The 27,393-nt window shown below is 36.7% G+C and overlaps 13 non-coding genes across 13 annotated transcripts; 6 read left to right on the plus strand and 7 right to left on the minus strand.

Annotated features, from left to right (window-relative positions):
• Nucleotides 1-3,138: 3,138 nt before the first annotated feature.
• Nucleotides 3,139-3,210, minus strand: Trnae-uuc. Its single transcript has one exon. It is a non-coding gene; the product is annotated as a tRNA-Glu (tRNA).
• Nucleotides 3,211-4,867: 1,657 nt separating this feature from the next.
• On the minus strand, nt 4,868-4,939 carry Trnae-uuc. Its single transcript has one exon. It is a non-coding gene; the product is annotated as a tRNA-Glu (tRNA).
• A 1,239-nt stretch (nt 4,940-6,178) lies between these two features.
• Nucleotides 6,179-6,250, minus strand: Trnae-uuc. The gene has a single exon. It is a non-coding gene; the product is annotated as a tRNA-Glu (tRNA).
• A 275-nt stretch (nt 6,251-6,525) lies between these two features.
• Nucleotides 6,526-6,597, minus strand: Trnae-uuc. Its single transcript has one exon. It is a non-coding gene; the product is annotated as a tRNA-Glu (tRNA).
• Nucleotides 6,598-9,258: 2,661 nt separating this feature from the next.
• Trnae-uuc lies at nt 9,259-9,330 on the plus strand. The gene has a single exon. It is a non-coding gene; the product is annotated as a tRNA-Glu (tRNA).
• A 1,346-nt stretch (nt 9,331-10,676) lies between these two features.
• Nucleotides 10,677-10,748, plus strand: Trnae-uuc. The gene has a single exon. It is a non-coding gene; the product is annotated as a tRNA-Glu (tRNA).
• Nucleotides 10,749-11,212: 464 nt separating this feature from the next.
• Nucleotides 11,213-11,284, minus strand: Trnae-uuc. Its single transcript has one exon. It is a non-coding gene; the product is annotated as a tRNA-Glu (tRNA).
• A 1,805-nt stretch (nt 11,285-13,089) lies between these two features.
• Nucleotides 13,090-13,161, plus strand: Trnae-uuc. Its single transcript has one exon. It is a non-coding gene; the product is annotated as a tRNA-Glu (tRNA).
• A 1,237-nt stretch (nt 13,162-14,398) lies between these two features.
• Trnae-uuc lies at nt 14,399-14,470 on the plus strand. Its single transcript has one exon. It is a non-coding gene; the product is annotated as a tRNA-Glu (tRNA).
• Nucleotides 14,471-15,706: 1,236 nt separating this feature from the next.
• Trnae-uuc lies at nt 15,707-15,778 on the plus strand. The gene has a single exon. It is a non-coding gene; the product is annotated as a tRNA-Glu (tRNA).
• A 4,583-nt stretch (nt 15,779-20,361) lies between these two features.
• Nucleotides 20,362-20,433, plus strand: Trnae-uuc. Its single transcript has one exon. It is a non-coding gene; the product is annotated as a tRNA-Glu (tRNA).
• Nucleotides 20,434-21,070: 637 nt separating this feature from the next.
• Nucleotides 21,071-21,142, minus strand: Trnae-uuc. The gene has a single exon. It is a non-coding gene; the product is annotated as a tRNA-Glu (tRNA).
• A 1,510-nt stretch (nt 21,143-22,652) lies between these two features.
• Trnae-uuc lies at nt 22,653-22,724 on the minus strand. Its single transcript has one exon. It is a non-coding gene; the product is annotated as a tRNA-Glu (tRNA).
• Between the last annotated feature and the right edge of the window lie 4,669 nt (nt 22,725-27,393).

A 27,393-nucleotide genomic window follows, 5' to 3' on the forward strand; every position in this document is an offset into this window, starting at 1 on the left:
CGGCTGGACTGGGCCCTGAATATAAGAAATTAAACAAGAAATAGCTTACAAATTATTAAAAAAAATTTTTTTAACCCTAACCCTTTATAAAAAATAATTTATTTACTTAGTTGTAGCATCGACTACCTACGACTAACTAGCGCGGATGCGCGAGTGCGCGCATCGGGACCATTGTTCGCTAGTAGTACCCATATATACATACATACATATATACAATAAGCTTCTTTCAGTGTTCGCCTACCAGTTCCATTCACAACGTTTTGGTCGGTCCTGGCTATAGAAGAAGACACTTGCCCAATGTGCCACGCAGTGAGAATGAACTTGAAACCATGTGGTTGCGAAGGAAACTGCTTACCACACCGCCGTGCCTTTATATATTAGTAGTTATTAAACCTCATTTATTCTGAAATAGCGACATTGTTTGATGCGTCATGCTTTTCGTTTTAAAGAAATGGTAAATCGAACATGATTATCAGATTTCTTCGGGAAAATGGAAGAACTAAAAGGTTTGACCCGAGCAAAAAAAAAAAAAAAAAAAAATTAAAAATTAGTGTAACTGTGTACAACAAATGGTGTAAACGAATATGAAAACAAAAATGCGCGCTCGCGAAGGGGGGTGGCGAAGAGGACTTGGAATATTCACATATTGTTTTACACCTATTCACTATTTTTGCTCTTTGTTTTTGCTCGGGTCAAACCATTTATAAAACCTGAATAAGGTTTTACGTAACACAAAAATGAAAAGTAAAAAAGTTGCATTATGTAGCTTTTTATTCTCTTCAAGTGAACATTTTTCTGATTAAAATACACTGAAAAATGGCGACACAGCAGTAAAAAAATCGTAAAAAATAGGAATTTTCATAGAAAAAAAGCACCTTTTTGATGTAAATAATTCTTGGTGTTAACATGGTCCAATTTGAATTATTTCTTCTACAGAAGGAAGAGCAAGCCTTCCTCTATCATACTCTTAATTTTGGTCAACTTGCGCCGCAAGGTCTCGGATGAGATAGTGTTAGTTGAAGGCTACCAAACCTGCCATACACAGACAACTTCAGCATTATGTAGAGAGATATTGGTTGAACTATGTAAAACGCTAGAGAACCTAACTGTTTCTTGCAATAGATATATCTAAAGCGAAATTTTTTCATGAACTTTCAAAGTACTACTGTGGACCCAATTTACTATTTTGATTGTGTGGATCCCCAAAATTTTTATATTGACCCAAGGTATTATACGGACGCCGTTTGAGAACCACTGGGTTACACATGTGTCTCTTTAATGTTATTGGTATGAAAAATACTTCTCATCTCAATTGAATAACGTAACACACCAACCTATTTTTATGTTTTACCGTAAAACAATTATTTTTATATAGCACCGTCGAATACTTTATATTCCACTGCAAAAAGTAGGCTCTTTATGAACTAAGACGGCAACGTACCTTACCCCAGGTCAAACCTGAAAGAGTTGACTCATGACCAAAAACTTTCTAGTTTTGACGATTCCATTTATTTAACTAGACTACACTACTCTATTTGTCCTCTAATTTTTAAGTCAGCCGGATGCAATTTGTGGAAGGTTTGGCTGTAATTTTACCAGATTGAGCATGCTGATAGACGTTTCGACGTTGTTTTGATGGCGATGTGAAATTTCACTTTCCTCGAGGCATTTCATTTAATCAAACTTTATAATATTCCTATCTCTTTAGGTCTTTGTAAACCGTAATTCACCCCCCACACATATATAAGAGATTAATTTTAAGCTCCGTGCAGCAACTAAGTTAAGTGACTTGGAATAAATGAGTAGCGTTTCCTGCATGAATGCAAGGCATACAACGCCCGTCTAAGAGATATAAATAAGAGAAAATAGCAAATAAGGATTTTATAAATCACATATTTTAATGAGAGACAGCAAGAAAGATTGTACATATAAATGCTATATGCACTCTACTTCAGTTACGGCTTTTATAATTTAAAATTACATGTTTTACCAGGATTTGTAAGTCGGTTGTAGCCATGATCGAGAAGACATGTGATCATAAGTATCCTAAACGTGACTAACCTGTATTTTATTCCTTAAAATACATTGGGTATCCAGGAGGGTATTATACATTACCCTTTTTTTTTAAAGACAGTAGGGTGTAAATCGGGGGAGATTTGGTTACTATTTCGATTTACCAACGGAGGTAAAAGCTTGCTTCGGCTCGAAACAGATTGAATACAATAAAACAGAGAAGAGGCGTACGTATCTTCGTTGGTGTATTGTGAGAGAAAGTAGAAAGCTGTTAGAACTCAATACTTCCCAGCATTAGAAATGTCCGTCGGCGAAAAGATGTGGTCCACCAGTAATAGAGCTGGCAGAATCGTTAGAACGCCGGCTAGAATATTCAGCGACATTTCGTCACATTCATATTCTGAGTTCGAATTCCATTGAGGTCGACTTTACCATTAAGTATCGATACAATAAGTAACAGTTGAACACTGGCATTGATGTAATCATCTTAACCCCTTTTCTGAACTTGCTGGCCTTGTGCTAAAATAGGAAGCCGATATTATTTATCTCGTCATGGATGTGTGAATGAGCGTACGTACAAAGTTAAGTATTATTAAGGTTATTAATTTTGACGGGAAAAACAATTTATTTCCATGCCGGTAATCGAACCCGGACCACAGCCAGGAATCCTAACCACTAGGTCACATGGGAAAGACGCCTGCTAAACCTAACAGTTACTGTTTTATTAAAGACACTGCGTTATTTAACCATTTGTTTTTGTGTGAGTGTGTAAGGCTGTGTGTGTGTGTACATGTGTTCGCGCGTGCGAGCGTACTTGTATGCATTCGTGTTTGTGCATCCCTCTCACTCATTCTCTCTCTCTCTCTCTCTCTCTCTCTCTCTCTCTATCTATCTATCTATCTATCAATATCTATATATATTTGATATTTCTTTAGACCTAGACACATCGCTTTCACGTCGCATTCTCTTTTATAAAAATGGTTAAAACATGATTCTTAGATCTCTCCAGAATAAAAGGGAAACCGAAATAAGTAAACAAATAAATTCAAAATCAACTTATATATAACTCTAAATTACATGATTGTCACTATAGATACATATTGACAGAGCAAAAAAAAAAATGCGTTCCCATGCCGGGAATCGAACCCGGGCCGCCTGGGTGAAAGCCAGGAATCCTAACCACTAGACCACATGGGAAAGTTGCTTAGCTGGTGCTACAGCTACTGTTTTATAAAACGTGTTGCGTTATTTTACCTATCTGTGTGTGTATATGTGTGAGTGTATTTATATCTTTTAGTATTGCCTCCTACGTGCAGGCTTGTGACTAGAACTTCCTGTGGTTACCTCCACCTGTCCTTTTCCCCACTTCCCCATCGCCGCAGGACTCGAGGTTGACATCTCGAAAGCTGAAATGTACAGACACCTGAAATTATTTTAAGTGGGAGAACTTTTGCACAAGGACTATCCCACCCTCTCGGTAGAAAACCGTTATGGCTGGAAACCCTTCCTGCTGCAGGGGAGGGTTAGTACCTCTGGTGGGTGAGTGGGGGTTAGTCGTTCTCCTTGGGAGTGTCTCGCTACCTTTGGCCCCCATCTGGAATTCAGCTCTCACCTGTGGCTCCAAGTAGCTGTAGCATGCGCAGCGGCCACATCCGGTAAACCACTTCGACTGGCGGGCTACACCAGATGAGGATAGCCTAGGTACCTGAAACTCTGTGTGAGATACGGGCTCGGCGTATTTGCTCAGTAACAGGAAGTCATAGGTACTCGTCTTCTCAACTGCATGCTTCTCTCTGACCCCTTTCCACTGTTCCTCGTCCTTGCTGACTTTGGCTTTGAAGTCGCCAAGTATTAGAAACTTGTCGGTGTTAGGGGTGCCACGTAGTATAGTGTCCAAGTCGGCAAAGAACTGCTCTCTGACCTCCTTTCGTAGTGAGTGTGTGTGTGTGTGTGTGTGTGTGTGTGTGTGTGTGTGTGTAGGGGCTTATGATGGGGAAGCGTTTGTCACTGACAGGTAATCTTCATAAGCCCTTCATTTACGCCTGTTGGCAGGCTGGGAATCCGTTTCAAGGACTGGACTTGATAGCGAATCCAACTCCATATATTCTGTCCTCATGTAGGGCCTTGCTTTTCCAGAAGAAAATGTAGTCATTGCCTGATTCTGTCAGTGACCCCTACTCAGCCAGTCGAGTTTCACCGATAGCTGTTTTGTCGATACTGTATCTCGACAGTTCTTTGGCAATGAGGGCTGTTCTTCTTAGATGTCTGGAGACACTGCCTCGATCTCTGAGGGTACCTATGTTCCATATACCAATGACTATATTTTTCTTTCTTTGTTTGAATCGACTGCAATTGGATAAGTCTGTCATCTTCCTCAAGAGGCTCATCACCAGCGTTTTAGAGATCAACTTGCCTGAAGCCCAATGTGGCTTTCACTGTGGCCTCTGCACCATAGAAATGGCGTTTACTGTGCGTCAAGTTAAAGAGAAGTGTATTGAACAACAGAATTCGTACAGTTCTATATTTAAGAGATGAGGAATTGTGTACATTATTTACATTCGACGGATATTTGTCTTCATCTTGTTTGTTGTTATGTATACGTATTTGTGCGTGTGTGCTTTGTTCTTCTTTAGATCTTGTAATGCAGGAGTCTAAGATAATCGGTCTCTTATTCTGATACATCGACATTGTTTAACGGCTCGCATCTGCTTCTTTTAAGTTGATAAATCCTATTTGATTCTCAGATCTCGCTAAAAGAGAAAGAAGCGTTCAAGTTGAATGACTAAATCTGGAATTAAGTTATATGAAACACTGAAGTATTTAGATAAATTATTTCAATAAAATGATGAATGCGTTCCCATGCCGGGAATCGAACCCGGGCCGCCTGGGTGAAAGCCAGGAATCCTAACCACTAGACCACATGGGAGAGCTGCTGGTTTAGGCTACTCTGGATCGTTTATAAAATGTGTAACGTAATTTTATACATTTGTGTGTGTTTGTGTGTCTGTTTTTGTTTTGCATAAGAATCGGAAAATGAAGACTCAGAAAAGAAAGAGTCAGCACAATTCAATATTTTGTTCAGGTAGCGACATTATTTAACGTGTCGTATCTGCTTTTTCATTTCTTGCCCTATCCAAAAACAAAAGAAACCAAATGAATGAATAAATAACTAAAGATAAAAAAAAAGGGACTTCAGTTTCAGTGGGGTGCTTATATACGAGCCGAGCGGTTCTCTGAACCAGAAAACATGAATATAGAAACGGTTTTTCTGTAGGAAATGGAAGTCGAATATCGAACTGAAACTTCATCGATTCGTACAAATAACTTGGAGCCTATTCACTTAAGGAGCTGGAATTTGAATAACGAGTAAACTACGCATACATACAAGTGGCTAAGCGAGCGTGTATAAAGAGTTCGTTAACGTGAGCATTTGCACATGTTAAATAGAAAATAATATTCTTCATATATTTTATTCAACAAAAGCAAAAAGAGTAAGTGCACCCAATCATATATATATATATGTGTGTGTGTGTGTGTGTGTGTGTGTGTGTGTGTGTGTGTGTATGTGTGTGTGTGTGTGTGTGTGTGTGTGTGCGTGCGTGCGTGTGTGTATAATAGTGAGTAGAAATATGATTTTACATCTTTTTACATCTCTTTAACACAGAAACGCGTATATAGTTAATCAAAGCCGGGTGGATTCGTTATTTTTTTCTCTTTACCTGCGAGTTGAGAGTATTATTGTCCGGGAGATATCTTATGGTGGTGGAATAGTATTTAACTGCTATTTCTAAATTTCGGAAGGAATCAAAAGGAATGAGTGAAATTAAGTTATATGTAACACTAAAGTATTTTGATAAATTCTTTCTCAGAAAATAAAGAATACAGGTTCCCATTACGAACAGACTACGCACAAGTATAAATAACTAGGTGCCTAAGTGCATGTATGTGTTGTTCTTTAGATTTAGCAATGCGGGAATCAGAGATAATCCATCTCTTATTCTGATATACCGATATTGTTTGACGTGTCGCACCCGCTTTTTTAAAACTGGTAAATACTATTTATTTCTTAGATCTCTCCAAAATATGAATGAATAAAAAAAAACCTGGAATTATGTAACACTAAACTATTTAGATAAATTCTTTCGGTAAAAAAAAGAAAGACGCGTTCCCATGCCGGGAATCGAACCCGGGCCGCCTGGGTGAAAGCCAGGAATCCTAACCACTAGACCACATGGGAGATCTACTGGCTGAGTTTCACTGTTAATGATTTATAAAATGTGCAACGTAAAGTTGTTCTTTAATTTTAGCAATGCAGGAGTCTAAGATAATGCACCACTTATTCTGATATATTGTTTAATGCTTTGCATCTGCTTTCTTACAAATGCTAAATATTATTTGTTTCTTAGATCTTTCCATCCAAAATATGAAGGAATCAAAAGGAATGAATAAAGCTGGAATCTTACGTAACAAAAAAGTATTTAGATAAATACTTTCGAGAAAAAGAAACACGCATTCCCATGCCGGGAATCGAACCCGGGCCGCCTGGGTGAAAGCCAGGAATCCTAACCACTAGACCACATGGGAAAAGCTAGTGTGGTGACGTTACTGTTAATCTTTTATAAAATATGCTGCTTTATTTTTACCTATTTGTGCGGCTGTGTCTGTTTTTGTATTGACAAAGACTCGGAAAAGGAAGAATCTAAGGTCAACGTAATCCAATATTTTATTCAAATAGCGACATTATTTAACATGCCGTATCCGCTTTTTGTTTTCGAGACCGGATCTTTTCACTTTGACCGGCAGATTTTAAAAATAATTTTCATGTAACTAAAAAATTTTAAACTTCGAATACTGGTAGAATGTGTTTATAAAACATCTTCTTCTCTTGGCTTTCTTGAGAAAATTCTGTAGTTTGTAAGCTATTTCCTCTTTAATTTCTTAATTTTCGGCAATTTCAACCAATCAATGACGTCTATTGAGGTGAAAATAAACACATTCTACCAGTATACGAAGTTTAAAAGTGTTTAGTTACATAGAAATTATTTTTAAAATCTGCCGGTCAAAGTGAAAAGATCCTCGAGACCTATCCGAAACAAAGGAAACCAAATGAAAGAATAAAGGACTAAAGAAAGCCGACTTCAAATACATTGGGGTACTTATATACGAACGATTCTCTGAACAGAAAAATATGAATATAGACCGGTTTTCCTGTAGAAAAATAAGCTCGAATACCGAACTGAGATTTCATCAACTAACTACGAGCAGACTACGCACAAATATAAATAACTAGGAGCTGCAATTTAAACAGCGAACTACGATAGATTATGCACGTATATAAGTGGTTAGGAGAGCGTATATAAACGGTTCGTTAGCGTACACATTTTCATATTTTATATAGAAAATAGTATTTTTCATATATTTTACTAAAAACTTAACTATGAATCGACATAAACAAACGGCAAGAATGCACTCGTCGACTGGAACGGATTATCCCTGTTTGCATCTATTTCAATTACTCACGTAACGAAGAATTTCCTTTACGAACAGAGTTCGTATATAGAGACTCCACTGCATAGGGAATACTGAAATACCTTTTCTGAAACTACAGATTAATTCTGACAGAAAAAAAGTATACATTCCCATACCGGGATCGAACTCGGAAAGCTTGGAAACCGAACCACTAGAGCATATTGTAAAGCTGATAACTTATGCAAGCAGTTAGTGCTTTATTAAAAGTACCGTTTCATTTCATCAATTTGCTCTTATTCATGTATGCATAGGCGTAGGCGTGACTGTGGGATGAGAAGCTTGTGTCCAGTTTTAGTCCCACTGCACGGTTTCTTGTGTAAGTGCCTTCTACTATACGCTCGGATCGACCAGGTCTTGTGTGTGGATTTGATAGAAGGAAACTGAAAGAAGCTCGTCGTAATTGTATTCACCTCAATAGACGTCACTGATTGGTTGAAATTGCCAAAATATAAGAAATTAAACAAGAAATAGCTTACAAATTATTAAAAAATTCTTTTTTAACCCTAACCCTTTATAAAAAATAATTTATTTACTTAGTTGTAGCATCGACTACTTACGACTAGCTAGAGCGGATGCGCGAGTGCGCGCACCGGGACCATTGTTCGCTAGTAGTACCCATATATACATACATACATATATACAATAGGCTTCTTTCAGTGTTCGCCTACCAGTTCCATTCACAACGTTTTGGTCGGTCCTGGCTATAGAAGAAGACACTTGCCCAATGTGCCACGCAGTGAGAATGAACTTGAAACCATGTGGTTGCGAAGGAAACTGCTTACCACACCGCCGTGCCTTTATATATTAGTAGTTATTTAAACCTCATTTATTCTGAAATAGCGACATTGTTTGATGCGTCATGCCTTTTCGTTTTAAAGCAATGGTAAATCGAACATGATTATCAGATTTCTCCGGGATAAAATGGAAGAACTAAAAGGTTTGACCTGAGCAAAAAAAAAAAAAAAATTAAAAATTAGTGTAACAGGTGTACAACAAATTGGTGTAAACGAATATGAAAACAAAAATGCGCGCTCGCGAAAGGGGGTGGCGAAGAGGACTTGGAATATTCACATATTGTTTAACACCTATTCCACCATTTTTGCTCTTTTGTTTTTGCTCGGGTCAAACCATTTATAAAACCTGAATAAGGTTTTACGTAACACAAAAATGCTTCCGTTAGATCTTTCGATTGTTGTCACACTTTTTCAAAATTTTGATTGTGATCTACACATCGAGGACGAGACTCGTCTTATAAACTGTAGTTGCCCGCTCGGAATTTCTGGAACCACCGTTGAGACCGGCTTACGCTTATTGTCCGATCCCCATATACTGCATTAATATTCCTCGCACTTTCCGTTGCGTTATTGCCTTAATTGAACTCATAAAGCAAAATATGTCGAATATGCTCCTTTGTCGCTTCTATTATAGCTTTGAAGAAATAACTGTTAAAATCGAATTTGTATTGCGAATTTGTATTGCACACACAGGAATTCATATGATTATGCAATAATGAAAGAAGAAAAAAAAGTAAAGTATTTTCTGATATTCAGCGTGGAAAATTACATCACACACCAATTTAAAAAAAATTCCATAAACATTGAAGTTTTCACAGGTGCAGACAAACAGAAAAATCAGTATTTGGACACACTCGCAAATAGTGAAAAGTAACGTAGCGTTTTTATAAAACAGTAATTGTAATAACAAAGTTATGGCTTTTCCCATGTGGTCTAGTGGTTAGGATTCCTGGCTTTCACCCAGGCGGCCCGGGTTCGATTCCCGGCATGGGAACGCATATCTATTTTGATTTTTTAGTCAGAATCTATTTGTTGGAATATTAAAGACCCTTAGAGTTGATTATAATACAGCAGTCTTGATAAAGCAGTGACTGTTACAATGAACATACTGTTCTTCGCAAAATATCTTGTGATATTAGCGGCATGCGATTGCACTCTTTCACCCGCAGGTGCAGTCAAACAAAAAAGTCATTGGAACTCATAATTGTTGTCTGCCAGAATTCATTTGCAGTGATAATGGAAGTACTTTGGAGTTTCATATACACTGGAGTTTCTATATACGAGCATAATCTGCTCCCGAACGCGATTTGTTACGTGAGTAACTGAAATAGATATGAATAGCGGTAATCTTTAATATTACAACAAATAAATTCAAACGAAAGAAGAAAAAAAAATGAAGCAAACGTATCTTTCCCATTGCCGGGAATTGAACCTGGGCTGCCTGGGTGAGAGTCAGGAATCCTAACCACTAGACCACATACGAAAGCTTACAACAACTCTATTACGGTTACTTTTTATGAAAACCTTGCGTTATATTTTAATATTTGTGTGTGTACGTATATGTAAGTGTGTATGTCTAAATACTGACTTAGGAAGAGTTTCAAATCAAAGTAAAATTTAGTGTATTGGTGTAAATTCCCACGCTGAATATCAGGAGGTATTTCACTTTTTTCAGAATAATGTTCTAAAGTCATAGATCATTTTTACGCAGTCAGAAAACAGAATCTAGTAGCTGTCATTTTGTAGCGTGACAGCATGTGTAGTCAATTATAAAGAAATGAAACACGTGTAGAGTTCTGTTATACGCACGTCATATAACCCCTTATAAATAACTTTTTTTTACTTTTTGGAATTTTCTGAAATTTTTTGTTTGTTTGAATTGCACGCACGGGAATTCATACGATTGCGCAAAAAAGAAAAGAAAATATCTACTGGGATTCAGCGTGGAAAATTACATTAATACACCAAATTGTAAAATTTTCAATAAACTTCGAAATTTGCACAGGTGTACCTAAACAAAACAGATGCCCCTCCCTTTTTTTTTTTATTCTTTCAGAAAACCGTTTGTATAATAGTACCCTACTGTATTTAAAATCGCTTTTTCTTTAGTTACTTATTTATTCATTTGATTTCTTTGTTTTGGAGAGATCTCGAAATCAAAAAATAGTTGTGACACATAAAATAAGATCTCCACCTGAATAAGGTATTGGATTACTTTAATTTCAAACTCTTCCTAATTCAGGATTTAGACATACACACATATGTAGACACACGAAGATTTAAAAATAACACAAGGCTTTTTTTTATAAAGCAGTAATTGTAATGCCAATACATCGGCTTTCCTATGTAGTCTAGTGGTTAGGATTCCTGGCTTTCACCCAGGCGGCCCGGGTTCGATTCCCGTCATGGGAATGTTACCCTTTTTTTTTCTCTGATAGTTAGATTCTATTAGTTTTAATATTACTGCTATTTATATTAATTTAGATTACTCGTGTAACGATTTGCGTTCAGGAACAGATTAGGTTTGTATATAAACATTCCAGTGTATATAGAACTCCAAAATACTTTTCCTGTGACTACAAATGAGTTCTGGCAAAAACAAAAAACAAAAAAATAATAATGCCTTCAAGCGGTGGGATCGAACTCAGGATGCGTGGGTGAAAGCCAAGAATCTTAAATACTAGACCTGTTACTGTTTAAAATGCCGCATTCACATCATTAAAAATGGTAAACTCTACTTGATTCTTAGATCGATCCAAAATAAGAATCACTCAAAAGAAATGAATAAAACCCGAATAATGACATTCGTAATACCACAGTATTTAAATGACTGTATAGGTAAATTCTTTCGAAAAAAACAAACAAAAGCAGAAACATTCCCATGCCGGGAATCGAACCCGGGCTGCCTGGGTGAAAGCCAGGAATCCTAACCACTAGACCACATAGGAAAGACGCTCGATGTCTGTTATAGTGAGTTTACATTAACAATGCTTCTTTATCATTTCTGTTTGTAGGTGTCTGTGAATGTATTTACGTTCCTTTTCTCTCTTACGTTTTACTTGTTTTAGTCCTTGCCCTGCCTCCATGCTGGGGCCCCTCTTTGAGGCATTTATTTGGTCGACCAAGTCGAACCCAGTACTTATTTTAAAACTTGATACTTATTTTGTCGGTCTGTTGGTGAACAGTAAAGTTATGGGGACGTAAACAAACCGATACAAGTTCCTCATCGGAGCTGGGGACAGACACGTACACAAAGATCCCCACACACTTATTCATACATACATACATACATACATACAATGGGCTTCTTTCAGTTTCCGCCTACCAAATCCATTCCCAACGCTTTGGTCGGTCTGGGCTATAGTAGAAGACACTTGTCCAATGTGTCACGTAGTGAGAATGAACTTGAAACCATGTGGTTGCGAAGGCAACTTCTTACCACACCGCCGTTCCCATGCTGGGAATCGAACCCGGGCCGCATATTAGTAGTTCTTTAGACCTGTCAAAGTAGAAAACTAAGGCAATCAAATCATTTATTCTGACACAGCGACATTGGTTAGTACGCCATATCCTTTTTTCAAAGCAATGGTAAATCCAACGGGATTCTCAGATTTCTCCAGGATAGAATGAAGGAATAGATTTATAAAACCTGAATTAAGTTCTATGTAACACTAAAATGCTTCAATTGGATCTTTCGGTTACTGTCACACTTTTAGAAATTTATTATTATGGTCCAATTGTTTTCAGTTTTGGAGGACTAATGTAGTTTTGTATACTAATTATGGAAATGGAATTCATTGTTGTCAGAAAGAAGTGGCTGTGTGGTAAGTAACTTGTTTCCCAACCACATGGTTCCGGGTTCAGTCCCACTGCGTGGCACCTTGCGCAAGTGTCTTCTACTATAGCCTCGGGCCAACCAAAGCCTTTTGGATGGATTTAGTAGACGGAAACTGAAAGAAACCCGTCGTATATATACATATATGTTTGTGTGTCCCTGTTTGTGTGTCCCTGTTTGTGGTCAAACTAAGGGGTCATTCATTTGACGGTCTTTATGTTGGAGAAATCCCGCAATCAAAATGTGGTAGCGACACGTAAAATAAGGTCGTCACACGAATAAAATATTGGACTACTTTAATTTTTAACTCTTCCTGTTTCAGGGCTTAGACACACACGCTTACACACAGATAATTAAAAATAACGTAGTATTTTTATAAAGCACTAGCAGTATCGCCCGGCGTTGCTCGGGTTTGTAAGGGAAATAACTATATAAGCATTTTTAGAGAGTTACTTCTCTTATAAATTCGGGCTTTCTTAGCCATTTTTGTTTTGGTGTCTTCAAGCCATGAAGTCGTTGTTCTAAAAGAACGCTGGTCTCCTTCACAACGCATTACGACGTTGATTTCTTTACACTCCCTTCCCCACAGCTTCACGAGGGAGGAAGAAGGGGGAGAAGCAAACAGGTGCAGCTGTGAGCGTGGACGCCAACTCCGCCGCCATCGACACACGATGCATTTTATGCATTAAAATGGAATAAAAAATGATGTTAAATTATTTTTAAAATCGTAGACTCATCGTTGACGCGCGCTAATAGTCAGACGGGCTCGATATGAATCACGACTATAAGATACCCGAATTTGGTTAAACTGCACCGCAAAATGTGGGAGGAGTTAGGAATCTAAATCGAAGGGGACAGACACTCACACAACTAGAGTTTTATATATATAGATTAACTGTAATACCGATCTACCAGCTTTCCCATGTGGTCTAGTGGTTAGGATTCCTGGCTTTCACCCAGGCGGCCCGGGTTCGATTCCCGGCATGGGAACGCTTAGTTGTTTTTTTAAAGTTAGAATCTATTTGTTCTAATATTGAAGATTACTGCTATTTATAACTATTTCAGTTATTCACGTTACAAATTGCGTTCGGGAACAGATTATGCTCTTATATAGAGACTCCGTGTATATGTAACTCCAAAGTACTTCTGTTATCACTGCAAATGAATTCTGACAGACAACAATTATGCGTTCTTAGGGCGGGAACGTTATGAATAAATAAGGGGGTGGGGGATTGAAAGCTATTTTAAATACGGTAGGATATTATTATAAGAACTGTTTTCTGAACGAATAAAAGAAAAAAAAAAGAGAGAGAGAGAGAATCATTTCTGTTTGGTTGCACTAATATTGAAAATTTTAAAATATGGTGTATTGAGATGTAAATTTCCACGTTGAATCTCGGGAGATATTTCACTTTTATCAGAATAATGTTTTAAAATGTCACATAATTTTTACCCTGTCAGAAAACAGGATTTGGAAGCTGTCATTTTATGCGTGACAGCACATGTTGGTAACTGTAAACAAATGGAATACTAACGGTGTTCTGCTTCATATACGCCATATAACATTTCATGAAAAAAAAAAATGTTTATTTTTTAGAATTTTCTGAAAATTTTAGTGAATTTGTATTGCACGTACGGGATTTCGTACGACTGTGCAAAGGAGAAAAAAAGTAATGAATAAAAAATTGCATTTCTTCTGAAAATTGTATTTGATTTAGCTTCTCCAGCGAAAGAAAGCTTTGAAAGGCTGTTCCAAGCCTGTACCAGTTTGTGTCTCACCGCCTTCATTGTCTTTGCCATTGTCCTGATGTAGTACCAGGCAGTGGCTCACATGCCATCTGATCTTAACTGATTGGAAGTGTTACCATGTATATTGCTGTGTCTTGGTAGCAAATATTCTGCTCAGTACCACAGATTTGCTGATCATTTGCTTGACCTTAATCACTTGAACATGTCTCTTAGTGGCTGACGATATGTGCATCTCTGATCACGAGCAGACACACACACACACACACACACACACACACACCACACACACACACACACTTACATATGTACACATACAAATAGTTAAAAATAACGCAGCGCTTTTATAAAACAGTAATAATTTAAAACTTTTCCTAAGTCAGAATTTAGAAACACACACTCACATACAAATACACACAAATAGTTAAATACAACGTAGTGTTTACATAAAACAGTAATTGCAATACTGCCGCTATGTCTTTCCCATGTGGTCTAGTGGTTAGGATTCCTGGCTTTCACCCAGGCGGCCCGGGTTCGATTCCCGGCATGGGAACGCGAACTTCTGTTTTTAAAGTTAGAATCTATTTGTTGTAATATTGAATATTACTGCTATTTATAAGTATTTCAGTTATTCACGTTACAAATTGTGTTCGGGAACAGATTATGCTCGTATATACAGACTCCAGTGTATATAGAACTCCAAAGTACATCTGTTATCACTGCAAATGAATTCTGACAGACAACAATTATGCGTTCTTAGGGCGGGAACGTTATGAATAAATAAGGGGGTGGGGGATTGAAAGCTGTTTTAAATACGGTAGGATACTATTATCAGAACTGTTGTCTGAACGAATTAAAAAAAAAAAAAAGAGAATCATTTCTGTTTAGTTACACTAATATTGAAAATTTTAAAATTTGGTGTATTGAGATGTAAATTTCCATGTTGAATCTCGGGAGATATTTCACTTTTATCAAAATAATGTTTTAAAAAGTCACATAATTTTTACCCTGTCAGAAAACAGGATTTGGAAGCTGTCATTTTGTGCGTGACAGCACATGTTGGTAACTGTAAACAAATGGAATACTAATGGTGTTCTGCTTTGTATACGCCATATAACATTTCATGAAAAAAAAAAGTTTATTTTTTAGAATTTTCTGAAAATTTTAGTGAATTTGTATTGCACGTACGGGATTTCGTACGACTGTGCAAAGGAGAAAAAAAGTAATGAATAAAAAATTGCAGTTCTTCTGAAAATTGTATTTGATTTAGCTTCTCCAGCGAAAGAAAGCTTTGAAAGGCTGTTCCGAGCCTGTACCAGTTTGTGTCTCACCTCCTTCATTGTCTTTGCCATTGTCCTGATGTAGTACCAGGCAGTGGCTCACATGCCATCTGATCTTAACTGATTGGAAGTGTTACCATGTATATTGCTGTGTCTTGGTATAAAAGATGGGCTACAGCAAATATTCTGCTCAGTACCACACATTTGCTGATCATTTGCTTGACCTTAATCACTTGAACATGTCTCTTAGTGGCTGACGATATGAGCATCTCTGATCACGAGCAGACACACACACACACACACACACACACACACCACACACACACACTTACATATGTACACACACAAATAGTTAAAAATAACGCAGCGCTTTTATAAAACAGTAATAATTTAAAACTTTTCCTAAGTCAGAATTTAGAAACACACACTCACATACAAACACACACAAATAGTTAAATACAACGTAGTGTTTACATAAAACAGTAATTGCAATACTGCCGCTATGTCTTTCCCATGTGGTCTAGTGGTTAGGATTCCTGGCTTTCACCCAGGCGGCCCGGGTTCGATTCCCGGCATGGGAACGCAAGCATTTTGCTTTAGTTAGAATCTATTTGTTGATAACCTCTAGTTTTAAATCAGTTATACTTTTCATTTCTGTTCTTTCTGCTGGATGGTCTTCATTTTAGAAATGCTTTGGCAGGTCTAACGAAGTACTAAAACTTTATACATATATGTGTATGTACGCATGCCTAGACACACTCATACGCACACACACACGCACACACACAAACGCGTCAGTTTTAAATAAAACAGTAACTGTTACTATAAATATCTTGTCTTCACACAGGCGGACCGTGTTTGAGTAGCAGCGTGGGAGCGCATATCTTTTCTGTGATGGAATTTAACTGTAGCTAAATTGAAGGGATCTTTTCCGTTGCTATCACTGTTTGTAAAATGTTAAAATTAAGTGAAACGGAGTGTTAGGTAACAATCCGATTATCTAACCCTACGAGAATTTCCTTAAGCTTAGCACCCATGTAAAAAAAAAAGTGGGTATGTCTACATCTAAGGCAGAATGCTCACGTAGGGGTGATACAACATGTCCACTGAACGGCCACTGTAACTCGAAGACCGTCGTATACGAGGCAGAGGTAAGAGCCGTAGACCCAAATGGGCAACGAAACGTGCAAAACACGTGGGAGCAACAGAAGGCCACTTTAAAACCCGCTATAACAACCTCAAGTCCTCCTTTAACATCTCGGAGAGACGTAACGCCACGACCCTTTTCAAGCACATTTGGTCTTTGAAAGAAAGCGCCAATAGGTACAGCTTAAAGTAGAAGATTCTAGAGAAATGTAATCCATACGTCAATAGCAGCAGGAAGTGCAGATTATGACTGGTTGTGAAAAGAGCGATTTTAAAGAGCACCCAGCACTTGATTAGCAGAAGTGAAATTTTTAATCCTTGCCTACATGAAAGGAAGTATATCCTATCATACTGTATCAGTCATGGCTACAATCCCCAATCCTCCACCTGAAGTCCGGCAAACAGGTTGACCAGAGCATACACAAAATGTGCCCACAAGCAAACATGCACACCCCAACACGGCGGGCACCAACCCAATATAAACTCCAACACACTGCATGTACACATAAAGGCCTCACGAATTTACCCAATATATAAAAGAAAGAAAACACACTAACGAACACAGATGTGTATGCCCACACCACGTGCAAAGATCATACATATACTACACGAATTCCATTTCCACACGAACACCAACCTTAGAGACGCACACATTTCCCACAAACAGTTCTACAAGAGATCCTTACCGACTTGCAGCATAACCGCCCGTGGCGATGTTTCGGTACCATGGTCATAACTCTTAATTTTATCCCCTATTCGTTTCGTTTCATCAGCTATTTCACAGCAACTGCAACCCTGATGTGTCTATGCATCTCCAATAATAGAGAACAGTCCCATATTTCATTCCATGTCGGCTACCTCTGATGAGCGTAGGGTTACATAATCGGATTGCTACCTAACACTCCGTTGAATCCCTAGCGCGAAACCGATTGGTAAGATCGGTCGTAATGAATATATAACACTGTACACTTCGGATAATATACCTACTCTATTGACAGATATACGACTGCATCTTTTCCTGACTTATGGACTCTTGAAAGACTTACACACACACACACATATACACACACATTTGCATGTGTGTGGGTGGGTTTTACCATTTTGCTTCTGTCGAGCCATGGTTAAGTTTTTGAAAATATGATAAAAATATATGCTCGCTGCATGAAACGTGTCACCTAATTGTTTATAGACACTCTCTTAGACAGGAATATGCGTGCGTTGTCTGCACGTGTATCGTCGTTGAGATTTTAGCTCGTTAAGCTAATGGGCGCACCCTGTTATTTATATGCACGTGCAGTCTGCTCGTAGTTCAGTTCTATATTTAAGAGATGAAGAATTATGTACATTATTTACATTTTTTTACAATTGACGGATATTTGTCCTCATCTTGTTTGCTGTTAACGCAACGTTTCGGGCATATGGCGTAGTGGTTAAGAGCGCGGGCTACTAATCCCAAGATTCCGAGTTCGATTCTAGGCAGTGACCTGAATAATAATAATAATAATAAATAATAATAATAATAATAATAATAACAACAACAACAACATCGAAAAATACCTTAGGAATGAGAATTCATGTTCGAAATTTCCCCAAGACACCTGATGAAGGCTGGATGGTATATCAGCCGAAACGTTGTGTTAACAAAAAACAAGATGAGGAAAAATTTCCTCATCTTGTTTGCTGTTAACGCAACGTTTCGGGCATATGGCGTAGTGGCTAAGAGCGCGGGCTACTAAGCCCAAGATTCCGAGTTCGATTCCAGGCAGTGACCTGAATAATAATAATAATAATAATAATCTGTTGTGTCTGGGGAGAGTCATTTTCTTTTTGAGCCTTATTATTTAACACACTCACATAGTTTTGACACTGATGAGAATCAAAACTATTGGAAAGGTTGCAACACGCAACGAAAATTTTAGGAAAATAAAAATAAGAAATAACTGGAAATTTTGCCGGTGAGTGTGTTAAATAATAAGGCACAAAAAGAAAATGACTCTTCCCAGACACAACAGAATATGCTTCAACACACGAAATCATATAAAGAATCTTGCAAACCAAATCCAAAAACGAAAAATAATAGTAATAATAATATTAATAATAATAATAATAATAATAATAATAATAATAATAATAATAATAATAATAATAATAATAATGATAATAATGCCCTGATGCAATACCAAGTAGTGGCTCTCATGGCTTCTGATCTTAACTGATTGGAAGTGTTATCATGTACATTGTTCTGTCTTGGTATAAAAGATGGGCTACAGCCAAAATTCTACTCAATACCACAGATTTTCTTATCAATTGTTTGACCTTAACCTGTTGAGCATGTTCCTTAGTGGCTGACGATATGTACATCTCTGATCATGAGCAGAAGTAGTAGGGAAGCATCGTAGCCATGTTTTGAGAGGAATTCTTGGAGGTTTGGTTAATTCACGTTTGGAAACATGGGTGGTTCGTTCAACATCCTTAAATAATCCTTATTCCGGGACCTTTTGAGAGGGATTGGCTACTCGACCAGAAGAAAATTCTAACTGGGCCCCACCTGCAAGGTCATGTGCTGTTTATCTTGATATGATATCACCATGTCGCGCACATATGGTTGTGATGCATGTGCCTGGTGTACTCTTATCAGACGGGTAGTCATGATGGGTATACTGGGCTTCGTATATTTTATCCCAGTGTCACTTTGATGGTATGCACTGCTCTCTCACTCAATAATAATGATAATAATAATAATGATGATGATAATAATGATTATAATGATGATGATGATAATAATGATGATGATGATAATAATGATGATGATGATAATGATGATGATGATAATAATAATAATGATGATGATAATAATAATAATGATGATAATAATAATAATGATGATGATAATAATAATAATGATGATGATAATAATAATGATGATGATGATAATAATAATGATAATAATAATAATGATAATAATAATAATAATAATAATGATGATAATAATAATGATGATGATGATGATGATGATGATGATGATGATGACGACGACGACGACGACGACGACAACTTCGAAAAATACCTTAGGAATGAGAACCTAGGTTCGAAATTTCTCCAAGACACTTGATGAAGGCTGGAGGGTATATCAGCCGAAACGTTGTGTTAACAACAAACAACATGAGGACAAATATCCGTCAATTGTAAATAATGTAAATAATGTGCTCGTAGTTCGTTGATAAAATTTCAGTTCGGTATTCGAGCTTAACTAGCTTCATAAAAACAGTTCTATATTCTTTACCTTGGATCTTTTCGGTTTGAACGGCAGTTTTTTAAAAATAATTTCCACGTAACTAAACACTTTTAAACTTCGTATCCTGGTAGAATGTATTTATAAAGCATCTTTATCACTTGGCTTTACTGAGAAAATTCTATAGTTTGTAAGATATTTGCAGTTTTTTTTCTTCAATTTCTGCAATTTCAACCAATCGATGACGTCTATTGAGGTGAAAAACATTCTGTACCGTATGAATATGTCCCTCGTTTAAGAAACAGATTGAGTTTATTTACATTTGTGAAGAAAAGAAAGATACCCTTCCCCCCACCCCACCCCTAAACCTAACCCTAAAACAGATTGAAATGCAATAGATTTATACTAGGGTCATAATTATGGGTGACAATTTCATATGACATTGCTAGAAAAAACTGTCGTTCAAACCGAAAAGATCCTTTTCTTTTTCTGTTCGTTCAGAGAACCGTTCGTATGATAGTACCCTACCATATATAAAATCCACCCCGCCCCCTTTTATTTATTCAGTCATTTGACCCCTTTGTTGTGGAAAGATCTCGAAATCAAAAAGTGGTTGCGACACGTAAAATAAGGCCGTCACTTGAATAAAGTACTGAATTGCTTTGATTCGAAACTCTTCCTGAGTCAGTATTCACACACATATACTTACATACGTACACACACAAATAATTTAAAATAACGTAGCATTTTTATAAAACAGTAATTGCAATACTGCCGCTATGGCTTTCCCATGTGGTCTAGTGGTTAGGATTCCTGGCTTTCACCCAGGCGGCCCGGGTTCGATTCCCGGCATGGGAACGCATACCTTTTTTTTTTTTTTAAGATTAGCACTATTTATATCTATTTCGATTACTTACGTAAGGAATTGCGTTCGGGAACAGATTATGCTCGTATATAAAGACTCCACTGTAAATGGGACTCCAAAGTACTTCTATCATTACTTATGAATTCTGACAGAAAACAATCAGTCATGCGTTCCAATGACGGGATCGAACTCTGGATGCCTGGGTGAAACCCAGTAATCTTAAATAATAGATCTCATGGTAAAGCTGATAACAGCTTAAGGCATCGCATTCATATATTTAAAAATGGTAAATTCCACGTGATTCTTAGATCTTTCGAAAACAAGCACTTAAAAGGAATGAATAAAACTCGAATAAAGACAGATGTAGCACTAGAGTATTTAAATGACCTTATACATAAATTCCTTCGGAAAAAAGCCAAAAGAAAAAAAGGAACCAACTTGCCCAAGGTGTCACGCAGTGGGACTGAACCCGGAACAATATGATCGACAATGTATGAATATAAAATATAGGGAATCCTGTAGAAGAAGCGAAAATGGAAGAATAACAAATTTAAAACCGGGAGTAAGTTATCCGTAACTCTAAAGATCTCACAAGAAATAAATTCTAAGGACAAAAAAAAAAAACATGCGTTCCCATGCCGGGAATCGAACCCGGGCCGCCTGGGTGAAAGCCAGGAATCCTAACCACTAGACCACATGGGAAAGCTGCCATATATATGTTATAGTTAGTTTACATTAAAAATGCTGTTTTATTTCTGTTTGTGGGTGTCTGGGAATGTATGTCTCTTTGTTTTATGTTTTATTTGTTTTATTTGTTTTAGTCTTTGCCCTGCCTCCATGGTGGGGTCCCCTCTTTGAAGGGTTTAGCCTACCAAGGCAATCCTAGAATTTATTTCAAAGCCTGTTACTTATTTTGTCAGTCAGTTGTGTCAGTCTTTTCGCCGAATTCTAAAGAAATGGGGAGGTAAATAAACCGATGCAAGTTCTCGATCGGAGCTGGGGACAGCCACATACACAAAGACATATACATGCTTATCCATCCATCCATCCATCCATCCATCCATCCATCCATCCATCCATTCACCCATCCATCCATCCATCCATCCATCCATCCATCCATCCATCCATCCATCCATCTATCCATCCATCCACCCGACGGACTTCTTTCAGTCTTCGCCTAACAAGTCCATTCACAGGGCTTTGGTTGGTCCGGGCCTATAGTAGAAGACACTTGCCCAGTGTGCCACACAATGAGAATGAACTCGTGACCATGAGCTTGGAAAGAAAACTTCTTACCACATAGCTAAGCCTCTATATATCAGTAATAATTCTTTAGACCTGGAAAGCGACATTATTTAAGGAGGCGCATCCCATTTTTTATTAATGGTATATCCGACGTGATTTTCGAATTTCTCCAGAATAAAACGAACCGAACCGAGAAACTTAATTAAATTCTATGTGACACTTAAGTGCTTCAGTTTCATTACAAATAAATTCTGATAGGAAAGATGACAAAAAAAAAAAAAAAAAGGAGGGGGGCGCTACTCTACCGGAATCGAACACGGTCCGTCTGTTTAAAAAAAAAAACCATCATAACTGTTACCGGTTTATTAACAGTACTGCACCACTTTTTCGCTGCTCAGGGTGTGTATGTGCGTATATATGGTTGCATATATATACATATATAAAGTTCTAGAATTTCTCTTCACTTTGTCTCTTTTACTTGTTTCAGTCATTTGACAGTAGCCATGCTGGAGCACCGCCTTTGGTCGAGCAAATCGACCCCAGGACTTATTCTTTGTAAGCCTAGTACTTATTCTATCGGTCTCTTTGCCGAACTGCTAAGTTACGGGGACATAAACACACCAGCATCGGTTGTCAAGCGATGTTGGGGAGGACAAACACAGACACACGAACACACACACACGCACACACATATATATACGACGGGCTTCTTTCAGTTTCCGTCTACCAAATCCACTCACAAGGCTTTGGTCGGCTCGAGGCTATAGTAGAAGACACTTGCCCAAGGTGTCACGCAGTGGGAATGAACCCGGAACCATATGATCGACAATGTATGAATATAAAATATAGGGAATCCTGTAGAAGAAACGAAAATGGAAGAATAACAAATTTAAAACCGGGAGTAAGTTATACGTAATTCTAAAGATCTCACAAAAAATAAATTCTGGGGGGAAAAAAAAAACATGCGTTCCCATGCCGGGAATCGAACCCGGGCCGCCTGGGTGAAAGCCAGGAATCCTAACCACTAGACCACATGGGAAAGCCGAAAATCTAGTGTAACAGTTACTGTTTTATTAAAAGTGCTGCTTCATTTTTGCCTACTTGTAACTGCCGCTGATGATTATTACAACAATTGTATCCGCCTACATGAGTAGTTTCACTCCGTCCCTCCCTCATTCCTTATGACGTAGGTGAATGCTGGTTAACCTACCTAACAACTATCTTGTTCAGTACAGTTGTTAATACAAGTACACACTATATTAGGTTATTCTGTCGAAAACTGTGTTTGCTACTGTTAAACTAACTATTTAACTAATATAATCACATGTTGTCTCTTGTTAACTACGATGTTGTTTAATTAACTACTTGTCAGAGCTTTCAAATTCGTTGTTTATTTGTTTAGGACTTCAATATTTGCTTCGAGATTTAAAGTGTGATATGGTCGTTATGTCTCGTACATCGAGCTAATTACATCCCTTGTTCATAATGCGGTAGTAACGGTTAAGTTTTAACAGGTAATATAAAATGATGCGTGTGTGTTAGGGTGAGTATGTTTGTGTGTATGAGTATATTTGAACGTTGCTGTGTATCCCGTGTATACATATATGTATACAACAAAGCGCGCGCAAACACACACACACACACACACACAAACACACACACACCTGTCTGTCTCTCTCTATGTTCACATCTCTATATATGCGTATATTATGCACGCACATTTATTTATTTATGTGTGTATATATGTGTGTACTTTTTTATTTAATTCTATCTATCTATCTATCTATCTATCTATCTATCTATCTATCTATCTATCTATCTATCTATCTATCTGTCTATCTATCTATCTATCTATCTATAAATCTATCTTACATACACACACACGTATATATATATATATATATATATATTATATATATATATATATATAATATATATATATATATAATATATATATATATATATAATATATATATATTGTTCTTTTGCTTGCTTCAGTCATTTTGACTTTGACCACGCTGGAGCACCGCTTTTTAGTCGAAGAAATCGACCCCTAGACTTATTCTTTGTAAGCGTGGTTCTTATTCTATCGTCTCTATTGCTGGACCTCTAAGTTACAGGGACGTAAACACACCAATATCAGTTGTCAAGTGATGGTGGCAGTGGGGGTGGGTACAAACAGACACAAACACACAAAAATATACATACGACGACGCGCTTCTTTCAGTTTCCGTCTACCAAATCCACTCACAAGGCTTTGGTTGGCTCGAGGCTATAGTAGAAGACACTTGCCCAAACCATGTGATTAGGAAGCAAGCTTCTTATTACACAGCCACGCCTGTGCCTATATATATATATATATATATATATATATATATATATATATATATATGTTGTGTGTGTGTTGTGTGTGTGTGTGTATATATATATATATATATATATATATGTATATACATCTCTGTCTATCTATCTGTATATCTATCTATCTATCTATCTATCTATCTATCTATCTATCTATCTATCTATCTATCTATCTATCTATCTATCTTTCTTTGTATGTATCTATATTTCTTTCTTTCTTTGTATGTATCTATCTATCTTTGTATGTATGTATGTATGTATGTATGTATGTATGTATGTATGTATGTATGTATGTATGTATGTATGTGTGTATGTATGTATGTATGTGTAACCATTACTTCCCAGCAAAGAAAAGTTCTTTAACTTCAGATCTGCCCTGCCCTACTCAAACAGACTAAGGACTAAAGTTGCCCTAGCTGAGACCACCCGCTTGATGTTTAGAACTACCTTAATAAATGTATCTCATTCAATTCTTCTAGTGATTTAAGGGCGATCAACCTTGGTTGATTCATTAACAATTAATGATAAATGGCAGACTAGAATCCTGGAATTGCGTTTCCTTCCCACGGAAAGATTCAGGCTAATCGTTGTAATTTGTTAATCGGAATATGATTTGAGAGGGATGTAGCTTCTTTTCATGACCGTGGGAGTGAACACGTCCACTGTTGATATTACTGTAAGTTAGCGAACATTCTTTTATTTCACATCCCGGTCAACAAAGCATCTTTTCTGCACTTTCCGCCAGAACAGAGGGGTCCTTAATTTTGAGTTCAATTTAAACTAATATTCTTTATTAATGTTCTGTAGAAAGTGAATGAACAACACAATCTCAGTAATATCTGAAGCGTTAGATCAATGTAAAACGAAATCTGTTAGAAATAAGTTTTGGTGCGTTTTCATATGGTGCCTAAAAGAAGCTGGAATAAAGAAAGCCTTTCATATTTGAAGCTGACCAGAAATGCCTTAGGGGAGCGTAACGGTAAGGTTTCAAATTATATAGGCCTCTCTCTCTCTCTCTCTCTCTCTCTCTCCTCTCTCTCTCTCTCTCTCTCTCTCTCTCTCTCTCTCCCTCTCTCTCTCTCTTAACCCCCCACATATTAATAACTGTTTCATTCAGCTCCACATGACTTTCGTGGGTGCAATAGGATTCTATATCTGATGAGATGGATTTAACGTGATCACAAACTTTAGCTTTTAAATAGCTAAGTCAGACTGTTAAAAAAAAAAGAAGCATATATGTAATATGTGAAAGTCAAAATCTGTTGTGTGCCACTTTTATATAATATATATATATATATATATATATATATATATATATATAATATCGCCATGATAGATCGCCATGACAGATCGTTAGCCACTATACACACATTTTTCTCTCTCTTGTTTTTTTTTTCTGTGTCCCTTTCTGTAGAAGAGCGTAGGCCCGAAACGTAAAAGACTTTTTCTATTCCTGAGCGTTATACTAATACATATGCTTGTTTTGTACGCCACCTGTCTTCGTCTTTTGTTTTTCTCATAACCTCTCCCTATATATAATATTTATATATTAAATACATATATATATATATATATATATATATCTACCTACCTTAGACTATCTATGTAATTAGTACGCAGAGGCTCCATCGAGTGAATGGACTAAATAGAGTTACCTCCCTTGATTTCTTTTTTTTCTTTCAATTCTATCTAGAGGGAAATTTTGTTTGTTGATTGCATGAATAATCTCTGTTAAACGAAGCTTTCATATTTCAAACGAAGCATGCTCTCGACTCTGCAGTGTGTGTATTTAGTTCGCAGAACATTCTTTTATAGGTCTTTTGTTTCCCCTCTCAGATATATTGTTGATATGCTTAATCAGGCGTCCACAGTCTTCCCGCCGTTTCGCTCTCTCTTGCTTTCTCTTGCTCTCTCTCTCTTGCTCTCTCTCCCCTCTCTCTCATCTGTCTCTCTTTCTATATATATTTATGTAGGAGTGGCTGTGTGGTAAGTAGCTTGCTTACCAACCACATGGTTCCGTGTTCAGTCCCACTGCGTGGCACGTTGGGCAAGTGTCTTTTACTATAGCCTCGGGCCGACCAAAGCTTTGTGAGTGGATTTGGTAGACAGAAACTGAAAGAAGTCCGTTGTATATATGTGTATATATATATATATATGTATGTATGTATATGTATATATATATATATATATATACTATATATATATAATATATAATATATATATATATATAGCTATATATAATATAATATATATATATGTATATGTATATATATAATATACGATTTAGATTCCTAACTACTCCCACATTTTGCGGTGCTGTTTAACCAAAACCGGGTATCTTATAGTCGTGATTCATATCGAGCCCTTCTGGGTATTAGCGCGCGTCTACGATGAGTCTACGATTTAAAAAAAAAATTACCATCAATTTTTCCCATTTTTAATACATTTTTGGCATATATAAGTGAAGTAACTCTCTAAAAATTTATTATTAAATCTCAGAACGTAAAAAGCTACAGTAACACCCCGCCCTTTGTGGTTAGCCATATTGAGATGGCTATTATACTTTACATCTCTAAAAATGCTTATATAGTTATTTCCCTTACAAATCCGAGCAACGCCAGGCGATACTGCTAGTATATATATATATATATATATACACAAAGAGCAATAAAGATTCAAGTTAATTTAAAAAATTACTTGAATATGGTACCTAACTTAGATGCACCAAAAAAAAACTATACTGATTTAACAATACGTAATGTGGGGTGATTATAGCGAGAAGAAGCAACATTCTTGTGCTTCTTTCTCGCGTATATATATATATATATATATTATATATAGATATATATATCATATATATATAATATATATTATATACACATATACTGCTAGTATACATATATATATATATATATATATATATATATTATATATATATACACACATATATATATACACACACACATATATATGATATACTATATACACACACACACATATATATCTTATATATATTATATATACACCCATATATATATTATACACACAATATATATACATACTATAATCTATATATTATATATATATATATATATATACATACATATATATATACATATATATATACATATATATATATAGATATATACATATATACATATATATATACATAATATATACAGATACACACACATATATATATATATATATATATATATATATGCTTGTGTATCTTTCCCCCAACATTGCTTGACAACCGATGGGTGTGTTTACGTCCCCGTAACTTAGCGGTTCGGCAAAAAAGACCGATAGAAAAAGTACTAGACTTCCAAAGAATAAGTCCTGTA

Source organism: Octopus sinensis, linkage group LG9, assembly GCF_006345805.1.
Source record: "Octopus sinensis linkage group LG9, ASM634580v1, whole genome shotgun sequence".
Taxonomy (NCBI): Eukaryota; Metazoa; Mollusca; class Cephalopoda; order Octopoda; family Octopodidae; genus Octopus; species Octopus sinensis.